Source organism: Pelodiscus sinensis, chromosome 12 (genome assembly GCF_049634645.1).
Source record: "Pelodiscus sinensis isolate JC-2024 chromosome 12, ASM4963464v1, whole genome shotgun sequence".
In the NCBI taxonomy this organism is placed as follows: Eukaryota; Metazoa; Chordata; order Testudines; family Trionychidae; genus Pelodiscus; species Pelodiscus sinensis.
Genome location: NC_134722.1, coordinates 4,380,047 through 4,404,202, shown reverse-complemented (window position 1 = coordinate 4,404,202; position 24,156 = coordinate 4,380,047). Strand labels below are relative to the sequence as shown.

At 50.7% G+C, this 24,156-nt stretch overlaps 1 protein-coding gene across 11 annotated transcripts in view; it reads left to right on the top strand.

Moving 5' to 3' along the window:
* LOC102449832 (zinc finger protein 469) overlaps nucleotides 1-24,156 on the top strand; it is a 511,263-nt gene that overhangs the window by 331,907 nt on the left and 155,200 nt on the right. For 2 of the 11 annotated variants that reach the window (XM_075939914.1, XM_075939909.1), the window contains exon 1: nucleotides 5,087-5,576. The exons of the other annotated variants lie outside the window; for them this stretch is intronic. The gene's annotated coding sequence lies outside the window, so the exon portion shown is untranslated. Of the gene's footprint in view, nucleotides 1-5,086; nucleotides 5,577-24,156 lie in introns of those variants that run through there. 11 annotated transcript variants of the gene reach the window in all.

Sequence of the window (24,156 nt, the reverse complement as noted above, 5' to 3'; positions counted from 1 at the left end):
ACGTTGAGGTGGTGAGTCCATAAGAACGGAGCCTGCCTCGGACTTATTTCCTGGCTTCCCCGTAGTGGGGACACGCTATTTTGATTTTGTAAACTCGGGAGTTAAGTTGAACTTAGTCATTTTGAAATAGTTCGCTAGAGCAGACACACCCTTCCAGTTCTAGTTGTCTGTGGTTCTCCACTCCCTCGCAGAGCCCTTCGCCTCATTGTTACATATGTGCTGACAAGCTGTGCTGAAATTGCAAAATAAGTAAGTGAAAGTGATTTACCTCAGGAAGAGAGTTGTCAATAGTCATGGAAATAGCTATTTCTATGCGGTTCAGTCCCCCGGCACTTCATATTGGATCAACCTCCCATTAACTTCACTGGGCTTTGGATCAGGCCTGCAGTGAGCGCAATACAAGTTACCTGTTCAACACCTGCTGTGCTACCTGCCTTCGGAAATTCCGGGTTTGGCTGCCATTTGGAGAAAGCACCCAAAGCACTGCTCTCGAGAACGTTCACCACGCTCTCAGCAACCCTCCTGAGAAACGCTGAGGGCCCTCAGCTCCCATTGATTTCAGCAGGAGTTGAAAAAGCACAGGGCCTTGGAAGAGATTCTCCACACATTTGTGGGGATGGGTTGTTCCACAGGAAATCCAGTTGGAGAAGCTACCAGGACAGTCTCCTGTTTGGTACCGCTGGATGGAAACACCTCTCTGAACATTTCAGACACTCCCCAGAGGCTCCATTCCATTTGCTTCTGAAAAGTGGGGCGGGTTTCAAAGACATTCCAGTTTCCCACAAAGTAGTTGAGTCATTTCTACTCTTAAATGCCTTCCAAGGGGCAGGTGACCTCTGGTCTCCTTGAAAATCTGTTTGTCTTTATTCCAGTTCTTGCCTGAAATTTTGAAGCTAAAGCTGCCTGTTGGGGAAATCTTAGAAAATGGGGGAGGAGGAAGAAGAAGAAGAAATTTTAAAAAACAGTTGTTATAGTTCAGCTCTTTCTTTTTTCCAGAAGGAGTCCCAACTTCCTGGTGTTCTAGGTTGAGATGGATGAAATGTTTTGGATCAATAGTTTATTCACTGGAAAACACAGTTTCGGGTAGATCTCACCTATTTGTGAATTTGGGTCAAATTTGGCAAATAGTCTTGGCTGAAAACAACACACAAACAGGAGAAAGTCCGAAAAGTTTCACTGCAACATTTTCTAAATGAAGCATTTCAACTTTTCATTCCAAAACTACGTTCTGTTTTGAAATTTAGCTAGATTTAATTAGAAAAACAACAAACCTCAACTGGAACAAAATGTTTTGTTTGAGGTTGAAGGAAAGGGTTTGTTCCACTCCAAACAGTGGATTTTCCTAAGTTCCCATATCCCACTAATGTGGCCAGCAAACCAAACCACCAATTGTTCATTCAGCTCCTATCTCTCTATAAGGGTATGTCTACACTAGCCCCCTAGTTCGAACTAGGAAGGCTAATGTAGGCATTCGAAGTTGCAAATGAAGCCCGGGATTTAAATATCCCGGGCTTTATTTGCATCTTCCCGTCTGGGTGCCATTTTTAAATCCCCTTAGTCCGAACTAACTGCCCGCGGCTACACGTGGCAGTCAAACGTTAACTCGAACCAGGGGCAGATGATCATTTTGCGGGGCCCAGGGCAGCCCAATTTCGCGGGGCCCCCCTTTGCCACGGCGCATGCGTGGGGCTTCTTGAAGCGCGGGGCCCGGGGCGGCCGTCCCGCTCACCCTTCCCTATATCCGCCCCTGACTCGAACTAAGTCTTTAGTTCGAGTTAACTGTTGTGCCTCATTCCACGAGGTATAATAGTTAATTCGAACTCAGGACTTAGTTCGAGTTAACGTTTGACAGCCGTGTGTAGCCGCGGGCAGTTAGTTTGGACTAAGGGGATTTAAAAATAGCGCCCGGACGGGAAGATGCAAATGAAGCCCAGGTTATTTAAATCCCGGGCTTCATTTGCAACTTCGAATGCCTACATTAGCCTTCCTAGTTCGAACTAGGGGGCTACTGTAGACATACCCTAAGGGCTTAGAAAATGCACCAAGACAGTGGTTTTCAACCTGTGTTCCACAGACCCCTAGGAGACTGCAGACTGTGTCTACAGCTATGTCTACACTGCGTTCTTTTTCCACTTTTTTTTCGGAAGAAGCTTTCCGACATTAGGCCCACCTACCCAGGGCCAAGGTGGGAAAACCTCCTCTTTAGAAGATTCCTTATTCCTTGTAAAATGAGGAATACAGGGCTTCCAAAAGAACACACCCACTTTTTCAAAAAACGTTCCAAAAAAGCGAACGCGTTCCCTGAACGCGGCAGAGTTTTTCCGGGACACCCGGTATCCCAGAAAAACTCTGTAGTGTAGACATAGCCTCTGATTTCCAAAGGGGTCTGTGCCTCCATTTTAAGGGGGTCTGCAAATGAAAAAAAGGTTGAAAACAATTACCCTAGGGAGCTTTTACTGAGATGTTACAGAGTCCACTCTGTTCCTTAGTGTACAATTTACACAGCCAGTGGTAGGCAGCCCATGGCAGGGAGCCTCTAAGCCCAGGTCGACAGACTTGGGATCATCCTACCGCGCTAAAAATAGCTATGTAGACAGCGCTTTTAGTTTGCTGCTCAGGTGGGAATTCGGGCTCTGAAGACCGCTCACTTCTTACCCCCCTATGCTTCACAGCCCGACTTGCAGTGCTCCCAGTGGTATTTTTAGCTCCCTGATGTGAGCCCGTTGACCCCGGCGTAGAGGCTCGCTGTCATAAGCGGTGCAGGCATGCCCTTAGCGGGGGGGCCGGGTAAATTCACACCTCTGCTTGCCGCAGAGCCGGTGCTCCTATAGGCCAGCCCCACGTGGAACAGACAGGGGACGTGTGCAGCTGAGTCTGTGAATCATTAGACAAAAATGCAGGTCACCTCCTGTGTGGAGAAACAGACGCTCAGAGACCCATGAGCTCTTGACCTCATCTTGTGTCTGAATCAGGCCGTGGCTTCGCTGAGCGCAGCTGCTCAGGCTACTGCAGCTTTGTGTGCTGCAATCAGCCGGCACATCAGGCTTTTATTAGATGCTCTCCGGGCCAGCCCCCTTCGCTGCAAGGATCAGGTGCTAATTGGATAAGAGCATGGGGGAAGGGAGGTGTTGCTTTTTGCCTGCTCTTTTCCTGTCAAATTAATCTGGCGATCTTCAGCACTTCCAGGGCTGTGGCAGGTTCAAACAAGCCCATTTTGAGCAAGTTTCCCCAATGCGCACGGAGTTCTCAGCCCTGCTCCTTCCCCCTCACCTTGCTAAGCCCACCTCTGAGGCTAGCCTCCAGTAGAGACTTGGGCCTGGCCTACACCGAAAAAGTAGCTCGATCTCTCTCTGTGGCTAGGGAGAGATGTGCTGAACCGTCCTCCACCCCCTTACAGACACGGCCACCTCTCACAGGGGTGGATTTCAGGGGAGCTGACAGACTCTGTGGGCCCTGAAGCAAGGGGAGACTCCCTGCTCCCAGAAGGGGCGGGGCTGAGGGCAGAAGGGGCGGGGCTGAGGGCAGCCAGCCCTCTGTGCCATCCAAAGCGTGGAACACCCTGCCCCCTCAGTCCTCAGAGCTGGCTGGTTCCTTTGAATCACTGGGCCCCAGGCAACTGCCCCCTTGGTACTTCCCTGTCAGTGGGCATGGTGGAAAAATCCCTTCCTTCACGCCAGCAGCTGGCTATACTATGTGTTGCAATGGTGCAGCCGTGTCTGTGCAGAGGAGCCTGGAGACATGCTCCAAACTGAGAAGCATAGCAATGCAAAGAACTGGAGTCAAACCCTGCCCTGTGTGACCATGGCCCAATTACTTGATTGCTCCGTACCTCAGTTTTCCCATCTGTAAAATGGAAATAATGTTAAGTTCCTGCCTCCCAGGGATAAACTCAGTAATCTGCGTACTCAGATGCTATGCTGTTGGAGGCTGCGTAAATAAGGACACACTGGGCACATCTACACAAAAGTTGAATTAAGTTACACAACTTCAGCGATGTCAATTGCATAGCGGAAGTCGAAATAGCTTCATTCGACTTTTGGCACTGTCTACACAGCAGGAAGTTGAAGAAAGAACACTCTTCCTTCGACTTCCCTTACTCCTCGTGAAATGAGGGTTACAGGAGTTACAGTAAGAAGTCCTCCTTTCGAAAAACATTATTTTGAAATAAAGGCTTGTAGTGTAGACACGTGCTGTGTTATTTTGGAACAACATCAGTTATTCCAAAATATCGCTGCTGTGTAGACGTACCCTTTGTGTGAAAAGCTAATGAATCAGCTTCATGCATGCCTTTGGCCGTGTCTACACTCAGGGCTTAACTCGAAATAAGCTATGCAAATCGGGCAATGTCAGTTGCGTATCTTATTTTGAATGGGAGCGTCTACACAGCACTTATTTTGAAATAGAGCCCTCTTCCTCTGACTTCCCTTCCTCCTCATTGGATGAGGGTCACAGGAGTTGGACTAAGAAGTCATCCGGCTTGACAGTATTTGGAAATAATTGCCTAGATGCAGACTAAGTTATTTCAGAATAGCATTGCAGTGTAGACATACCTTTAAGTTCTTGTAATTCTTGAAGTAAAGGGCTTATAGGCAGGGCTCAACAATCTATGTAATCTACTCGCCCGTGGCAAGTAGATTACATCCTGGAAGAGCCAGGTTCGGGCAATCTGCGCATGCTCAGAACGCCGGACAGTGCGGCTGGTGAGCAGGGCTCGCCGCGGCTCGGCAAGCCCTGCTTATAGGCATTTCTTCATCCCAGGACACTGCAACTACTTGTATCTTTGTGTAACCCCCACCTGGTGGATTTGAACTTGGGACCGCAATGCAGGGACTTCTACAGCTTACGCTATGAAGCCAGCTGCCTTGCAGCTTAGGCTGTAAAGCTCCCTTGTTCCGATCTCTCGCTGTATGTGGTCTAAGTGCCCATACGTGGGACAGTGCCCCACGCTAGGTATGTGCGTTCCATTTGCAGCCATTCACTTCAAAAAATCCTGTGCGATTCAGGAAATCGGTTCTGCAGGGGAACATTTTGCCCTTGTGAAGATGATAAAACCGGAGCTTATTTAGACTGCATGTTGTGACAATAAACGGCACACTCGAATCGCATTTGTTGCTTTTGGACGCCGGCTCTGTCTGGTGTATGTGGCATGTTGACGTTCTGCTCCTGTTCATCTTCCGCGGGGCTGTTTGAGTCCAATTCTTGGGAGCCAGGAAATAGTTAAGCGCTACAGTATTTTGATTAGCAGAGCCTTAAAGTCAGTAAAAGACAGTCAGAGGAAACTATCAGGAGCATGCTAATGAGGTGAAGTCATCAGCAAACACCAGAGGCGCAGTCATGCTTCCTCCACTCCAATCCTTCCCCTGTCACTAGGACAACTACAACCAACCTGGAGCCCCGTGGCATAGGGCTGGGCATGGCCGTTGGTCTTCTGGAACTTGGATCTGAGGCTTTCTCTCCTGTGATGTTGGTCTAAAGCGGGAGCCTAATGCTATTCCCAGCTCTGAGCTGAAGACTGGAGGTAGTGCAGTGAGACTATAAAGACAGCAAAGGGGAGCTGCCATCTCCGAGAGGGAAAGGTGAGGGAGTTCTCTGGACAATCCCTTTGATTTCTTGCATCACAAATGGGGGTGTGTGTGGAATTGCTGGGAGTTTGAGGGGGGAGTTTTCAGCCTTGGGGGGGATAGCCGCGCTTGGAAACTGCAGCAGTGCAAGATCTGTCTGCCTCTGTGTGCAAAAACTTTCCTCTGTGGGTCTGAAGATGCCCTGTAACCCAACACCGCAGAAGGTAGCGCTTACAGATGTTGTTGGATAGTGCATGCAGGTATTAAAACTTATCAAAAAGCGGCGGGGGTGGGGGGGAAACTCCCAAACAATTGCTGCTTTCAGAGGAGAACGAATACAGGAAACAGCAGAGAAATACTTCAGCTGATTTGGTGTTTTTGCATAGAGCACTCGAGTGCCTGTTAGGAAAAATATGGAAAAAATGGAAAATTTACTGGCAGTCAGAAATAAATCTCCTCGTTTGAGGATTTGAAAAAAAAGTATCAAGATTTTATTGTTTGTGTGTGTGTGTAAAGTAACAAGATTTTATTGCATGTGTAAAGTATTAAGATTTTAGTTTGTGTGTATGTGTACGTGTGTGGAAAGTATCAAGATTGTATTGCATGTGTACCATATCCAGATTTTAGTGTGCGCGTGTGTGTGTAAAGTATCAAGATTTTATTGCGTGTGTAAAGTATCAAGATTTGTGTGTGTGTGAGAGACACAGAGAGAGAGAGTACACTGCGTAGGGTCATAACCCATCTCTTCTTTTTAAGAAGAGCTCTAGTGCAAATATGCAGAAAGTTAAAGCAGAGACGTTTCATTAAAAGACTTGCCTTGGGGCTGGATCCAGCAGCTTTCATTGAAGCGAAGTTCCCATGGACACTGATTTGACAATAAAAAGCTTAAAAAACAACAAGTGGTCTTGTGGCACCTTAGAGACTAACAAAAAAATATCGACAGTATCGTGAGCTTTCGTGGGCAAAAACCCACTTCAGATGACAGACAGCTGAATGTATCAAAAGTACCACCCCTCACAGTGTATTTATTTGTGGTGTCCTAAATGGGGAAAACGGTACAAGAAAGGCTTGTTCCTAAATAATTTGCATTGACCCTTTGGAGACTATGAACACACGTAACGATATGTATAATACCGCACGCGTACTGGTTGCTTTACAGTGATGAGATACGGGCGCACTTATGGCATGGTGCCTATCCCACACAGCTGATTGACGATGGGTTTGATCCGGGTTGGTACTGAGTGCCCGCACGGCGCTGGTTTTTACAGAACTTGTGGGTGCGCATCATGTCTCGGCATCTGACCATATCCGTAAAAACAAAGGTCCCCCAGGACAACTGAAGAGCAGCGCTGTACAATAATGCCCATGGGGAGGGACCAACTACTGAGAATTCATTTTGGTTGTCAGGGTAGAAACATGCCCAGGCTCTCGATGAATTCCTCTGACATTTTGAGACTAATATTTCAAATATCAAGTTACCTTTTTTAAAAGCGCTTTATTGCAGCCAAATGGAAACGCGTGTCTTGAGTGAATTGTCTTGGGTCGCTGCTCTCAAAGGCTCCCGGGCAGTTTCGTGAGGTGTTTCACTTTCTACCTGAAAACCAGAAGTGGGTTTTTGAATGAATGACATATAGGACACATTGGTGGGGGTTATGGTAAAAGTGGCATCTGTCTAGCTAATCTGTGCATCTGTCCAATCTCCGCACCAAGACGGAACGTGTCACCCGCCCATAGAGAGTTGGACTAAGACACTTCTCCCTGTGGTGCCAGACTCTCCCGCCTGGGATCTGCTCCTTGGGATGTTTTGGTGCCGCTGTTAGCAGGTGCTTTCTCCTTTCCGTCCCATTCAGAATCTACTCACGTGCTGCAAACGCAGATTCTGCCGCAGGCGTTCTGAGTCGAGGTGTAAAGGTTTAACGGGCTAACTGGTAAGCATTGCCTTACCAGCATGCTTACCAGGGTAACCGGTTAACTGCCAGCTGGAACAGCTCCCCCCCCCCCCCAATGCAGTGGGTAGTTAACCAGTTAAACCTATAGTTTAACCAATTAACAACTGACAAGGGATTTTATATCCTTAATCACGAGCTAGCGCAGTGACAACTTCCTGCAGGCAGGTTCACTCCTGAGGGGTGGGTAGGTCCAGAACATAGCCTCAGTGCTGTAACAGCACCTGGAAGGCTTTGATCCTCCAGTGCAGCTGTAACACGGTAAATGAGCTGTGGATTTGGGGAGTCAAGAACTGGTTTCTCATCCTGATTCTGCTCTGGATTGGCTGGGCTGCATTCCCTCCTGCCTTGCACCCCTGTGGCATCACTGACGCCTTTGGTAGCGCTTTGTACACGTGTCAGTGACACCCCAAAGGTGCAAGCCGGGGGAGATGGGGAGTGACCTGGGAAAGGTCTCTTCAACGCTGTTCCTCCATCTGTGTGGTAAAGAGAAGACAGCTTGCCTCACCTTGTGAGGCGCATTGAGATCTGCAGGTAGAAATTGTTTGTAAGGCCCAATGGTCGGGTTTGTTTTTAAATGATTATTAGCATACACCAGGGGTGGGGAAACTCAGGCCTGGAGCCCAGATGCAGTTCCCAGCTTGCCTGGATATGGTCCCCAAGACTCAGCCTTCCCCCCCAACATTGGGGAGCCCACGCTGGCGCTCCAGTCTCCCCACTGCCCCATTGTCGGACCAGAGAACACACAAAATCTACTAGCCCAGGCCTTGCCAGGTTCTGGTGTGCAAGCGGAATGTGGGGACCATCTTTCTCCATGTCCGTGAGGGGTTTCTTTTTTGGCTTCTCACTTGTGTGTGACCCCCAACTGATTTTTTGTGGGTCAGTGGCCCCCGACCCAAAAAGTTTCCCCACCCTGGTTTACACCTTAACTCTGGGAAGCAGGATCATTTGCCGTGAGGGTATGGTCCCTGCTGGAAGGTTGTCTCTTCAGCAGCTGGATGTATTGAGTCGCATGAAGGAGCTAATTTCGTATTGCCAGTTTCTAGGGGGTTTTAACCGAATCGGTCGATTTTGGAGTCTTTGCCCCAGAGTATTGTAAAAAAGCATTCCGTTCTCCATGAAGACTTGCCGTCTTGTCAAGTGGCTGTAGCAAAGCAGTGGCTGCTTGCAATCAAACTTTTTGTTTTGTTCTGGGGGTATTTTTCTGCTGCTTTCGAAGGGAGACAGGAAAGCTGAGGCAGGAATGTACCTCATCCTACCAAGGAACTGATTTTAGGAACCCCCAGAGTCCGATTCCAGCCACCGTAACTGCATTACTTGCCTCCAGACTGAAATCTGCCAGTACCTGGTTGCCCCGTTGAAGGCTGCAGCTAGGCATGTACCCAGGTGGTGATTATCAGACTGTGTCCGCTGGCCATTTGAAGGTCTGCTGGGCAGAGCCGACCTCAGCATCTACGCCGTTTGCCTTGCTGCATCCTGGAGATGTCTTGCGTATAGTCTAGCTTTTAGTTCCTGGAGTAGAGAGGTGTTCCAGGGCCAGAACCCCTCCACTAAGCAACAGTTACCAACAACCATAAGCAAATAAAACCTGCACGGCTGAAAACGGGGAGTGTTGCTGATCCCAGTTGCTCCAACGCGCGAGTGAGTGGTGCATGTCTGTTGCTGCCTGTTCATGACAGCATCCGGACATCAAATTGGTCGGCCCTGGGAGATTAGACAATCTAATATTTGTAGAGGTTTCAAAATCGCTTGTCCTTGGCCAGCTCTTCTAACCACAAACACAAGAAGTTGGGATTTCTTTCTTCTCGGTCTAAAAGCCTTTGCAAATGTACAGTCACAGGAAATGTCAAACCCAGCTGGCTGTTTTTAAAATGATGCCACCAGCCTAGGGTTCAGTAGGTCACCGCTGTCATAAAAGGGCTGGTGTCAGCCGAGCGGATCTACCTACAAGCCAACTGAAAACGTGACGATTCCAGAGAACATGGGAAGAAGGAATCATGAGCTAATACCTAGCAAATGTTTAACGGCGGTGCCCAGCAAACCCCTCCGGCACACTCATTTCAATTGAATGCAGTGCTTAGAGAGCAGCTCTCAATAATAATATGGTGCGCTGCTGAAACTGCAAACCTAGAAGCAGCCACTAGACCCCTTTTCTCTCTCTCGGAAGGTCCCGCTCACAATAATTTATTGGGGCTGCGAACATGCTGCCTCTTCCTAGGAGAGTTGGAACGTGGGCGGTTCATCGAGGAGCCCCGACATCAGGCAGCTGAGCGAAGTGGAGACGTCGTTCTCCCCAGCAGCGCTAGGGTCGGTTCTTTAGTGCATGTTCAGAAATGGCACCTCTGCTCATAAAAGGCAAGCACCCGGGGAACAGGCTTCGGCTAGAACATGAGCACACCTGGGCATGTTTGCATTCTCAGGTCCCCCAAGAGAACGGTGTATTTTCTGGCACAGGCGATGTATAAGGGCATCCTCCCAACCCCACCCCTTCTGTTGAGGCCCCGCCCCCATGGGAGCCAAGCTACTTCTCTTCCCTCCCCCGCACCATGGGAAGGCGGGGCAACATGCTGCCCCCCCCCCCCCCCGAGCACAGCGAGGGCAGGAATACACCTCCCCAGCCTAGCAGCACAGGGAAGGGCGGGCAGTCTGGGGCAGCAGCACTCTGCCTCCAGTAGGCCAACAGTGGGTGCTCTGGGAGTGGAGCATGGGCGGGGCCAGGCTGGTTCTTTGGGAAGGCAACGCCTTCCCCTGCCTCGCATACCCGCCATCCATGATGGGCCGCAATGTCTAAGGGAACAGGAGGGAGGGAGTGTGCTCCAATGGTCACAGTGTGCCACCAGGTGGCAAGAGCTCTCAGTTCTGTTCTCAGCTCTGACTTTAGCTTGGGCTGTGATTGTAGACAGGTCACTTCTGGGCTTCAGCTCCCACGTCTGTGTGAGGAGGGCAATACACTGGGTGGGGCTGAGACGGCTGAGCGAGGTGCAAGGCTTGGAATTCCTTCACTGAAAGGCACTTCAGAAGAGCAGACTCTGTTTTCTCTCTCTAATTAGGCTTCGCCTACACCGCCGGCTTTGCCGACAGAGCCTATGCAATGAAGCGTGGATTAGCATATTGCCATGCTTCATTTGCATAATTTATGTAAACTGTTTTTGTGCAAGAGGTTTTTGTGCAAAAACAAGTAGTGTGGACAGGGGGAAGGGTGCAAAAACCCTCTCGGCATAAGGATTTTGCGCAAAACAGGGCTTTTGTGCACAACCCCTCCCCCATCCACACTACTTGTTTTTGTGCAAAAACCCCTTGCGCAAAAATAGTGTGCATAAATTATGCAAATGAAGTGTGGTGATATGCTAATCTGAGCTTCATTTGCATAGGCTCTGCTGGCAAAGCTGGCAGTAGCCCTAGTGGTTTGCTTTTATTGACACAGCCATTCTCATTAATACAACAGAGGGTCACCTTAATCTTCCGCAGTATTTGTTGGCCTTAGGGATCCTCCCTTGGCAGGACTCAGCCCACCCTCACCGTCTTCCTGGTCCCTCCAATCATCCAGACCTCCTTTACACCCGGGCCAGACAATAACGAGCCACCTCAGTGGCTCAGCAGGTCCCCCCCAAATGCTTTTCCAGCATGATAATAACAGGAGGGGGGAGTCTGGACAAAAGCTGTCAGCCTGTCACGCTCGTTCCCTTTGCGCCTCCTCTCACCTTTCGCTCCACTCGCCGCGTGTAAGGAAGAGCAGCCGCTCCGAGGCTACGTCTAGTCTTCAGCTGTTTCCCGGCACATTGGCGGTATCCTGGAAAAGCAACGCCATGTCCAAGGAACATGTCTGCTTTTTTGGGAAAATTTTCGAAAATGCAGAGGCGCTTTTTCACCCCCCCCCACCCCCCGCAAACCTCATTTTACAAGGAATAAGGGGTGTGTCACAAGAGCACTCTTGTCCAAAGCTTGGCACAGTGTGGACGTGCCAAATTTCAGAAAAGTGTCTTCCGATTTCACTCTGCGGGCTGGACTTAGCCTGAATTTCCCAGTGAACGCGGCCGGAGTCAGAGCCTACTGGCAGAGACGCAGAATAAACCAGCAGGGCGGGATGATGGTTTCTTGGTCCGCGCTTGGACTCGAGTTATCTACTGAGGCTCATTAGATGAGCAGTTATCTACTGCTGTAGAGATTCACTGATATTGTCCCGGCTGGTTTTGGCATCCCAGCTGGCAAAGTGACGGGGTTGGGCTTCTGAATGTCCCATTCTGAATCAACTGATGCCAGATAAAGTGAGACGCAAAGAGATTTGTTTTCCCTGCAGGAGTCTGAGAGGCCCCTACGAGCCCTGCTTGCCCGCCCCAGGCAGAGGGGGCTTGGCCGCTGGCTAGTGTGACTGCTGTGGGGTGCAGCGTATGCAAAGCTCCCTCCTCTTCATCTTTGCTGGAACTCAGCACATGTTCCTGGCTGTTACTCCCCTAACTTCGCTCCGGCCAAGCCCTCGAGCGTCTGTTTACATTTAGGGCCCGATCCTGCTTCCATCAAAGCGGGTGGCAACGTTGACTTCACCAGCAACCAGGTCTTGGCATTCAGAGCGGGCACTGAGGAAGCTCATGCATGTGGTATAGGGCAGGATTTTACCCAGTCAGCCCCCCATAGCCTCTCTGTGCCCATAGAACACAGCGCCCTCTTCTGGGGGATCCTGTACCTGGTGTAGTTCTGCTGTTAGGGTGGCCATGTGTCCTGATTTTTTAGGGACAATCTCGATATTTGGGGCTTTGTCTTCTACAGATGTCTATTACCCCTCCCTCGCCATCCCGGTTTTTCCCCCTTGCTGTCTGGTCACACTCTGCTGCCCCAGGGCAAGGTGGGGGGCGTGCCAGGAAGACTCTTCTGTGCACCCTGCAGCCCAGTTCTGGGGCAGGGGAACCCCAGAGTTTGATGACAGGAGGCTGGAGGACGGTCCCTTGTTGGCCCCCCGAGGAAGAAGCTGCTGCAGCTTTTCGACTGCACTGGTAGCTGTAGAATGGCCCCCGTTCTGTTGCAAAGCCTGAATCAGAGTTCCTCCCTCAGCTCATTCAGAATCCCACCGATAGGTGAACGCAGAAGGGACATCTTAGACCAGTGGTCCTCAGCCCAGGGTCTGGAGCCCCCTGTGGGGCCGTGAGCAGGTTTCAGGGGTCCTCCAAGCAGGACCAGCATTAGACTTGCTGATCTAGAGCAACGCTCCCTCTAATCTTTCCCATCCCTGTGCAGATTTTTTTCCATCCCTGTGTGGAATAAACGTTATGTACACCAAGGTGTGTGTGAATGCGCACCACCAGCAGAAACACAACCTAGCTGTGGGCGCTCTGCTAATCAGCTGGGCGGCGTTTGCATTTCACCTGAGTGGCCGCACAAGCGCCCAGCTTACGGAAAACACGGGTCTAGGGGAGAAACCCCGCTGCATGAGGCTGAAGCCCAACCCTGAGCCACTTATGGGTCCCCCAGGAAGCTGTGGTGTGTGGTCCCAGGCATCTAGCCTGCTTCCTACCCCTCATGCCAGCTCTGGCGTTTCGATGCAGAAAACCAGTAGTTGTGGCACAGGTGGGACATGGCACTTTTATAATACGCTGGGGGGGGGGGGGGGGAACCAACGTTGAGAACTCCTGTCTCTGATCAGTGTTCAGAGAACGGCCATTAAGGCACTGTGGTCCAGTGGTTAGCGCACATGACTGGGAACCTGGGTACTGTCCTGGCTCTGCTGCCGATTTGCTGTGTAGCCTTGGCAAGTCACTTCCCCTATCCGTGCCTCAGTTTCCCATCCCACCTATTAGTCTGTTGTCTTTTGCAATTATAACTTTTTGGAGGAGGGGCCTTACAGCACCCAGCATAGAGAGATCCCTGTGTTGGCTGCGACTCCAAACTGCGACTGGGATGCAGCTAAATAATAACTCTAGTCTGTGCACTGCTTCGCATCCACTGTGAGGTGCCTTGCACACTCAGCTCCCGTTGTTCCCTTGGAAGTTGGCAACAAAACTCCAATCGCCAGTAAAGGGTCGAGTGCACCACAGCCCTGCAGCTGCTGAGGCTACGTCTACACTACAGGCTTCTTGTGCAAGAATCCTTTTGAGCTAGAGAGTTTGCACAAAAACTTCTTGCTCAAGAGCACGTCCACACCTCAAAGCACATTGCAAAAACTATGTGCTTTTGCACAAGAGAGCATCCACACTGCTGGACGCTCTTACGCAAGAAAGCTCTGATGACCATTCACAGAATGGCCAGCAGTGCACCTGTGCTTTTTCCCAGAGGGGGTTTCTTGCACAAGAAACCCCCTCTGGAGCATCCACACTTGCCTTCTTGCGCAATAGCTGTAGTGCTAAAAGCCTCAGAAAAGGAGGTTTACCTAGGGTGGAAAAAGCCCTCTGTTCTGCCATGCAACTGCCCATTTAATTGTGCAAGAGCTCATTTGAGGTGTGGACGTGCCCCAGGTTTTTGCACAAAAACCTTGTAGTGTAGATGTAGCCTGAATGAGCCTCGCCCAGGGCCTTAGTAGGGTTGCCAGGTGTCCGGTATTGACCCAGACAGTCCGGTATTTTCACCTGCTGTCCAGTAAAAAAATTCAGAAAATACCAGACACCTAACATGTCCGGTATTTTCTGATTTTTTTCCCCTGCCAGGAGGCGAAAATACCAGACACTTGGCAACCCTACGACACACTTAGCAACTGGGCCCCCCCGACCTCCCGCCAGGCCCCGCTCTGCTTACCTGGTTCTGCAGGGACTTGTCTTGTATCTGGCAGAAAAACAAAATGGCCATCGGCAAAAAAGCTGATTTTTTATTTTTAAATTTGTGTGTGTGTGTGAGTGTGAGATAAATGTTGTCGGGGTCCTTTTTTTTTCTCAACAACTTTGGTCTCCCTCTTTTTTTTCTCAACAGAATTTTTTTCCTAGTGGGGTTTTTTTTTGGGGGGGAGGGGGGTATTTTTGGTTAAACCATCTGGCAACCCTGGGCCTTGGGCACCCAGCTGCCTGGCTGGGAGGGGGGGGGGCATTTCACCCTGCTCTGCAGCAGCTCCCGGCTGGGGACCTGGCAGCTCCCCTCTCTTGGTAGGGGAGGGAGGGAGGGAGGAAGTGGCTGGGGGGAGGGGAGTTTGGGGCATTCCATTTCCCGGCTGGGGGGCAGGGAGCAGATTGCATGGGGTAAGCGGGGGAAGGCGGGTGCTGGTGTGACTGGGGAGTGAGTTGTGGTGTTTACTCTGACTCCCAGCTGGGCTGCAGCTGCTGGTGCCTGCAACTTCAAGAGACAGGCCTCCCTCCCAGCCCCCAGCTGGGCTAAGGCCATGGGCAACATACTGCATGGGGGGGTGGGTGCTGGCATCTGTGTGGTGAGTTGGGGGGGGAGGTTTTGTTTGGGGCATCCTGACTCCCATCTGGGCTGCAGCAAGAGTCAGACCTGTGCAGGGGAGAGACACAGGACTCTCTCCTGGGGAGCAGGCTGTATGAGGGGTGGTTGTCAAAATTTCACGTGGGTTATGCTGGGGCAAGGGTGGGCATATGGCTACCTGGGAGAGGGGTAACTGTTGGGGAAACTCTGTTGTCTTTTTAATGCAACAGCGGGAGGTTAGTCCAAGTTCATCTTCCCTTTTATTGTAGAAGCTGGAGTGAGGAGGAGTTGGTATTAATTACCAACTGATTGGTGACATGATTACAAGAGCTGCAAAATGCCAGGAAAAATATGACAGGGAATGAATATTTTTTCCACTGTTAGACTTGTATAATGCAACTCCTCTGTACTTCTGGAGTCTCGACCAAAATATTTTTCACCTAGTATCAGGTGGAACAGAAGAAGAGCTTGCTTGCGGCCATGTTGAGTTTAACAGGTGGCCATCTGCGGGGAGCTGTTAGAAAGCTAAAAGTAGTTTGTTTGGAGGGAGACAGCTTGAGAGCAGAGGGCTGAGAGAATTTGCATTAGCAGATCTTAATGCAGGATCTGACTTCATTTGTGTTTGATGTTTTCCTGTTGTAAAGCATTCCCACTGTTTTTGTAGAGGAGTCAGGCTTTAGTGAAGGATTCGGGTTTTCATGAATGAATACTGGAGCAAAAGGCCTTGCTTGTGACATTTGCATGATTACATTTCAAACAAAGTTTGCATAGGTGTTGTTGGCTTAAGAAAGAAAAAGATTCTTTTAACAGAATTTCTTTTGGAGTGTGGTAAATAGCTGAAAACTCTGATCTTACCTTTTTGAGACTCCTGCATTACTAATTAATCCATGGTGAATTGTTAAAACAAAAAAACAACAAATAATCGGTTAGCACTTTAAAGACTAACAAAACATGTAGACGATGTTGGGCTTTCGGGGGCACAGCACATTTCTGCCCACGAAAACTCATGACACCATCAACATGTTTTGTTATTCTTTAAAGTGCTAACAGACTATTAGTTGGTTTTTAAGTTTTTCATGTTACAGACTAACGCAGCTCCCCCTCTGAAACTGTTAAAACAAAGACATTTATCTAGGGTTACCATATTTAAACTGTCAAAAAAAAGGATGCTCCTGAGGGAGGGTGTATCTGTGTCCATATCTACCAACGCACGTTGTATTCATATATATAGTATAACTCATGAATACTACGTGAGTTTGTAGACACGGATACAGATACACTCCCTCCCAAGAGCATCCTCTTTTTTGAAAGTTCAGATGTGGTAACCCTATAATCTTGTTTATTTGTTTGGCCTTTCAATTATTGGATTCCATTCAAGTGATGTCCATTAAGTTTAGGATTTGTTTGGGGAGGGACGCTGGAGATCATTAAAGCCAGATCTTTGCTATCTGATAGAGTTCTGCTCTTGCAAGCCAATGGGCATGCTCAGAAGCAGCAAGCACTGGATGGGATGCTAGCTATTTTGTAGGATGATGACCTTATTTGCAAGCCCTTTGAAGCATGGATCTGTCTGCAAACGCTGAAGCCATGTGTTAAATGTGCTCTGGGGATTCTACTCTTTGGCTGTGTCTACACTGGCCACTTATTCTGGAAAATCAGCCGCTTTTCCGGAATAACTTGCCAGCTGTCTACACTGGCCCCTTGAATTTCCGGAAAAGCACTGACGATCTAATGTAAAATCATCAGCGCTTTTCCAGAAAAACTATGCTGCTCCCATTCGGGCAAAAGTCCTTTTCCGGAAAACTGTTCCGGAAAAGGGCCAGTGTAGACAGCCCAGATTTCTTTTCTGCAAAAAAGCCCCGATCGTGAAAATGACGATCGGGGCTTTTTTGCGGAAAAGCGCATCTACAATGTAGACGCGCTTTTTCCGAAAATGCTTCTAACGGAAAACTTTTCCGTTGTAAGCATTTCCGGAAAATCATGCCAGTGTAGACGTAGCCCAAGAGTGGGTGACATGCACAATGTGGAACTTTCAAACCAGGAGAACTTTTACCTTGTTTTACATGTCTCTGTTTCACTTGAATAGCATGGATCCTAAATGGTTATTTAAAATACCCATAACCAACCACCTGAGATTTGATTTGCCTCCCTATTTTCATGTTGTCAGTTGTTTGCGGCTTTGTTTGCTGTCTTGCTTTATTATTTTTACTGTCCTGTTTGTCTACTATTCGTCAAATTAAGAGTTGACCTCCCATAGAAACCTTATATGCTGGAGTGAGTGCGTTTTACTCCCCAGTGTCAGTAAATACTGTATTAATATTTACAAGGAGAGCATGACTATTTCTAGTTGAGTCATAGAATTGTTTAGCCTCTTTAAGCTGAGCTATAAGTGGATAATGTGCATGCGAGAGGCATCATTTTGTGAACTGCAAAAGTCTGGTGTTTTGGCAGATGCATCGTTTTCTGAGAGCAGCTTGACTGGCGATTTTAAGATTTAGTGGTCTATGGGAGCCACTGTTAAATTGGGGCTCTAGTCCATATTTGTTTATGCTTTTACTCAATGGCCATGTCTTTGATTTATTGATATAGTTGTTTTCAGTCTGCCCCATTTTGGTATGTTTACTAGGGATGTCAAATCCTGTTTCACTGGTTAAATGATTAGGGGGGTGGGCAGGCAGGGGGCTGCTCCAGCCTGGGGAGGAGGTTGTGGGGAGGCTCATGCAGGGTTGCCAGCTAGCTCCCAGCCCCACATGGGGGGCTGCTCCAGCGTTAATGGTTAACTATTACCCAGTAATCATAACCCATTCACATCCCTAGTTTTACTAGCTTGTGTTAGAAAGGATGATACTATATGTACGCCAGGGGCTCATCGGTTAACCTTCACGGTTACCTTCACGCCCCCCCTTGACTCCATGCTGCTGCTTCTGTGTTAGAGGCAGCAGCACAGGGGGGCCAGCGGGAGCCAGTACTCATAAGCTGGCTCTCTGTGAGCACCCATTCTCACCTGCTCCCCGCTGCTGCCTCAGCGGTTGCACGTTTACCTAAATTAAACCCTCTTAAAGTCCCTAATTTCTATCCCAAAAAGCTTTCAAATCTCCCTTCCTTATCCACTTCAAGGCGTTCGACAAAGACATCCTAAAAAGGGATCAACTTTTTTTTTTTTACCAATGGCCCTTGACTCCAGCTAGAAAGGAGGGGAAACAGAGAGACTTCGCTCTGGAAGGAAAGAATGGTTCGTCCTTTTTATTTTTATTCTTTTTTACCTCTCTCCGTTTATTTTCCAGAGGCCTCATGCAGAAAGCACGGGCCTTGGGAAACCACTGAAGGCCGATTTCTGACAGCAAAACCCCGTTTTTCTCCACTGAGGGATAACGTACCGGAGTGCAACATCGCCACCTGTTTGCCACACACGATCATACAGCAGCATAAATCACAGATTCAGTCTAGGAGGCAAAGAGCCTCCTCCTGGAAAGCGTTCCAGTCTCATACCAATCACTTGTATGAACCGGAGGCAGGACGACTGGGGAGGGGGAGACAGAGAGAGAGGAATAGACCATGATGCATTGCACGAGCGGGGGAATCCAACAGAACTGCCAGGGAGGGAGGAAGTGGGGACCTCTCCAGAGAGGAGACTGGGTAGCCCGTGAGCTGGCTGCTGGGCTTGGAAACCCTGAGGACTTGTCTGTCAGTGTCAAAAGGTTTATGCAGGTCATTGCTCCTGCGGGGGTGATCTGGGTCTGGGTCAGGCCCGGCTGATGGAACAAGACTGTGAGAATATGGAAAATACAGCCTGAGGGGAGGATGGTTTGCCTCCTAGACTGTAGTAGCAGTTCTGCAGAAAAGGACCTGGGGGTTACAGTGGATGAGAAGCTGGATATGAGTCAACAGGGCACCCTTGTAGCCAAGAAGATTAATGGCATATTGGGGTGCATTAGGAGGAGCATTGCCAGCAGATCCAGAGATGTCATTATTCCCCTTTATTTGGCTCTAGTGAGGCCACATCTGGAATATTGTGTCCAGTTCTGGACCCCCACTACAGAAAGGATGTGGACGCATTGAAGAGGGTCCAGCGGAGGGCAACCAAAATGATTAGGGGGCTGGAGCACATGACCTATGAGGAGAGACTGAGGGAGTTGGGTCTGTTTAGTCTGCAGAAGCGAAGAGTGAGGGGGGATTTGAGAGCAGCCTTCAACTTCCTGAAGGGAGGTTCCAAAGAAGCTGGAGTGAGGCTGTTCTCAGTAGTGATGGATGGCAGAACGAGGAGCAATGGTCTCAAGTTGTGGTGGGAGAGGTCCAGGTTGGATATTAGGAAAAACTATTTCCCTAGGCGGGTGGTGAAGCGCTGGGCTGGGTTCCCTAGGGAGGGGCTGGAATCTCCATCCCTAGAGGTGTTTAAGTCTCGGCTTGACGAAGCCCTGGCTGGGCTGATTTAGTTGGAATTGGTCCTGCCTAGAGCAGGGGGCTGGACTTGATGACTCCTGAGGTCTCTTCTGGCTCTATGGTTCTATGATTCTATGGAAAATAGTATAAGGACGAAGGGAAACCTAAGGTAGCCGCAATCAAAGGAGTCTTCCTATTGGCTTTTCCTCGCTGTGTCAATAAGAAATAACCTGTCTGGAACCCTGCCCTCGTCATGTGTTTCCAACCTGGCGTTTCTTTTCCTCCGTTGCAGGCGGCCCTGGTGAGCTCATCGCGGGGGCTGTTTGCAAGTGGTCTTTATAGCAGGGTCGCTTAGGCACGCCGGGCGGGGCTGTCGCGTTGCTCAGCCGGGTCCCCGAGTGTACAGAGCTCTCCTCCCCCCGTGTAAAACCAAAGCCACTGGGGTCCGAGCGTGAGAGTGCGCAGGAGGGAGGGAACTGCCCGGCAGGACACTGGAAGCCCAACGGAGCTCACCAAAGATACATGGCACCAGGGAGAAGCATGAAGCAGTTGATTCCATCGAAGAGCGTTCTGGGAGCAAGGGGCGGGAAACGAGTCGGGCTGAGAAGCTGGAGCAGGCCAGCTGCAAGATGATGAGGGAGACACTGTGGAAGAACCGTTTCTGCCGGCCCAGGCTCTGGGGTGAGTCATGTCCTAGGACAGATTTTTGGGACTCTGTGAGTGACAGGAGAACGTGGCTTTTTGTAGAGAGATTTCGGGACCCTCTCTCTTCCCGCTCAAAGTGAGCATGGGCAGGTTCATAGAATCATAGAACCATAGATCTGGACATAAGGAACAGGGGGTCAACGAAGTGGCCATTATTAATGGGGTAGCCACCTTCAAGCGCTCCTCCCAATGGTTTCCCCATTTCAGGTTAACTAGGGAAATTCTGTGGCAGCTGGAGACATCACCTCACCCTGCTGAGCCCGGAGACCAGCTCCTGGTTCCCAGACCGGCTGACTGAGAACTGCTGAGTCTAGCTCACTTCATCTGAGGGCTGGCCATGTGGGTCAGGCAAAGGCACTTGAATGGCAGCTGGTGCCATCTCTCCCGCTGGGTATATTTCGGGAATTTCTTTCTCCAGGCTGCCAGGATACATGATGCGGCCGGGTTTCCTTAATTCCCCCCGCTTTGGCTTCCACCCTCGTGCTGAAGCTGCTTTTCCAGGATAGGCCTCCCCTTGGAAATGATTACTGATGGGGGCCAAACTTCATGTCCCAAGGGCTTCGGCAGGCCTGGTCCCTCCTAAAGGTGCAGCGGGTCCAGACTTAGGCCTGTCCTCCTCAGACCAGTGGCCTAGTTGAACGGTTGAATAGAATTCTTACGTCAATGTGAAGGCAGCTTTTTGGGACAGAAGCCACAGACTGGGATCAGTAGCTGACATCTGAAGCCCATACAGCAGGGGTGGGCACAAGGGCCTCGGTGGACTTGTTGATCCGGCCTGCAAAGGTCCTGCCGCTCTCGCCTCCAGACCAATCAGGGCTTAGGGATGGGGAGCACAGGGCACGTAGAGTGAACCCTGGCAGTTGACTCTAAGGGTGTGTCTAAACTACATGGCTCCATCGATGGAGCCATGTAGATTAGGCTGATCGGCAAAGGGAAATGAAGCCGCAATTTATATAACCGCGGCTTCATTTAAATTTACATGGCTGCTGCGCTGAGCCGATAAACAGCTGATCAGCTGTTTGTCGGCTCAGCGCGCTAGTCTGGATGCTCCCCTGCCGACATGAAAGCCCTTTGTCGACCTCCCCGTTATGCCTCGTGGGATGAGGTTTACCGGGGAGGTCGATAAAGGGCTTTCATGTCGGCAGGGGAGGATCCAGACTGCCCCGATCTGCCGACAAACAATGATCGGCAGAGCGGGGCAGCCATTTAAATTTAAATGAAGCTGCGATTATTTAAATCGCGGCTTCATTTCCCTTTGCCGAACAAACAAATCTACATGGCTCTGTCGATGGAGCCATGTAGTCTAGAGGTACCCTAAGTGCCGCGCGCCAGAGGGCAGGGAGCGAGATACTTTATGCTCCTCTCGTCCCCAGGTCAATCGGCCTGCGAGGGGGAAGGTCATGAACCCTCCTCCCACCCTGCCCCTGCCCTGCAAGGAGTGAGCAGCACTTAGACGGGGGCAAAGCAGGAGGAGACTTTGCACACTCCCCTTGCCCCCACGTCCTGATTGGCCTGGGGGCGGGGGGAGCGTGTGAAGTCTCCTCCCACCACCAGGGGTGTGGTCGCCTAGAGGGATCCGCCAGCAAGTGTAGACGTACCCTAACTGGAAAAACTTAAAAACACAACCCTGCTAGGCTATCCGTTGCTTTTATAAATTCGTCTTCCTAAATGGTAAGATTTAGGGCCACCAAATCTGGTACACAGCCTCCTCTTATTAGAACTTGAAGCAGCTTAAGGGTTTGGTTGTGCCAGGAAAATGGGATGTGCTAGGAATGGATATGGTCTCTTAAGCATGTTGAGATTAAAACTGACTTTTAAACACCCGTGCATGACTGTTTCTTAGGTTCCTATCTGAAAGAGGCCTGCTAAAAAATTACAAGCCAAACCTGTCAGAGGTTTAAAATGCAAAGCCTTTCAATTGTCACATACTCACACATGGACATACGTGTCTATTGCAAGGCACCTGAGTTTGCAGGACTTGGCTATTGTGTTCAGGCAACAGAAGTGTCGCCTGGACACTCTCTCCTTCTTGGAAAGAGCTCCCAGGGAATCGGCCAGCACTGACTGTCCAGCGCATGTGGTTTTATCACACGCCTCCGCTCCAGCGTGGTCATGGCAAACAGAAGCCAAAGGCCTTTTAGTGCTGAAAAATCTGGCCCTGGGGCAGTCTGATGCTGACATGTCCCGGCAGCTGCTCCAGAAGGGCTGCAGGGCCGGGTGGAGATAAGTGTGAACAGATCGGGAAGAGAAGAGCCAGGTCACTAGCCCAGGATGAAGAGGGCAATGAGTTCAGAGAGCTGAATCCTGGTCTCGTTTTTACTTCATTTTCTGTTTTAAAAGAAACTTTTATGAGGTGAATGGATTGTTCCTTTCGCCCATAACAGCGTATTTCAGAAGCTGTCTCTGCCCAGGAAGTGCTCCAAAAGCTGTATCAGCGCTGGGTGTAAATGGAAAGGGTTTTCTATCTGCAGCACGGATTCCTTTTGGAGATTGGAGCTGGAGGCTGGGCCATTGTATAACGTCGTTGTCATCGGGGTTCACTTCCCTCCAGCCCCAAGCTGAGAAGTCGGGGTAGCACACACCTGTTAGGAGGTCTCTTTTGGAGCTGTAGTTAGCTCAGGGACGGAACAGCCGTTCAAAGTGCCTGTGGTCACCTTAACGTCAAGCACGTTGGCCCAGATTCTGATCTCTCCCTGGCGTACATCGGGAGTGACTCCGCTTGAAGTCAATGGCGGAGGCTTATGTAAGTGAGCTCGGAATCACCTCTAGCTAGCGCAATGGGCCCCATCCCCTATAGAAAGGAAGAATCTCAACTGCAGAGGACAAAATGCGAGAGAGCTGCGCAAAGGATGCCAGAAGTCAATGAAGGTTGGGGGCCTGACGTTCATCTCTGCCTTCCGAAATTCTCTGCCCTCCCTGCTTTCCCCAGTGAAACGACCTGCCAGTCCTTCGTGGACTCGCTTCGGAAAAGCTGTCCTACGTTTTCAAATGTTCCAGGAATTGTGTCAGCCCGCTTCACTGCCAGGCCCCCCTCTTCGGCCTTTGCTTACCGCATCGGTTAGCACTGCACCCGTCTCTGCCCCTCTGTGCCACTGGGTCTCAAAGCGTGGTCTGTGGGAGGCACGGAGCCAAGTAAGTGCCCCCTATCCCACTTGTGCCCAGACTCTGTACCCCCATCCTCAGCCTGCTCCTGCACCCTGCCTCCCTCCCACCCTCCCAGACCCCCACCCTCAGCCCGCTCCTGCACCCTGCCTCCCTCCCACCCTCCCAGACCCCCACCCTCAGCCCGCTCCTACACCCTGCCTCCCTCCCACCCTCCCAGACCCCCACCCTCAGCCCGCTCCTGCACCCTGCCTCCCTCCCATCCTCCCAGACCCCCACCCTCAGCCCGCTCCTGCACCCTGCCTCCCTCCCACCCTCCCAGACCCCCACCCTCAGCCCGCTCCTGCACCCTGCCTCCCTCCCACCCTCCCAGACCCCCACCCTCAGCCTGCTCCTGCACCCTCCCTCCCTTCCGCCCTCCCAGACCCCCACCCTCAGCCCGCTCCTGCACCCTGCCTCCCTCCCACCCTCCCAGACCCCCACCCTCAGCCTGCTCCTGCACCCTCCCTCCCTTCCGCCCTCCCAGACCCCCACCCTCAGCCCGCTCCTGCACCCTGCCTCCCTCCCACCCTCCCAGACCCCCACCCTCAGCCCGCTCCTGCACCCTGCCTCCCTCCCACCCTCCCAGACCCCCACCCTCAGCCTGCTCCTGCACCCTCCCTCCCTTCCGCCCTCCCAGACCCCCACCCTCAGCCCGCTCCTGCACCCTGCCTCCCTCCCACCCTCCCAGACCCCCACCCTCAGCCTGCTCCTGCACCCTCTCTCCCTGCGAGACCCTGCAACCCCACCTTCTCCTCCACCCATTTTGTCATCCTGGCTGGTTGTCCGTGGAAAGGTCTGCATTGAGCGGGGTGGACTGTGGGCCACAAAGTTTGAGAACCGCTGCTCTATGCAATCTGGCCCATATCTCCACTGCAGCTCCCCTCCTTCTCAACGGTCTCTACTTTCCAGCGTCACCTCGCAAAAATAGCCCCCCTCCCCCATCTTTGTCTACGCTTCCTTCTTTCTTTTCTTGTCACTTTTAAAAAAATCTTTAATCTATGCACTGGATTCGGTCGAGCGTTTGTGCCGAAGAGGCTGTGCGAACTCAGGCTATTGCATTTTCTCCTGCCAGTGTGAGCGTT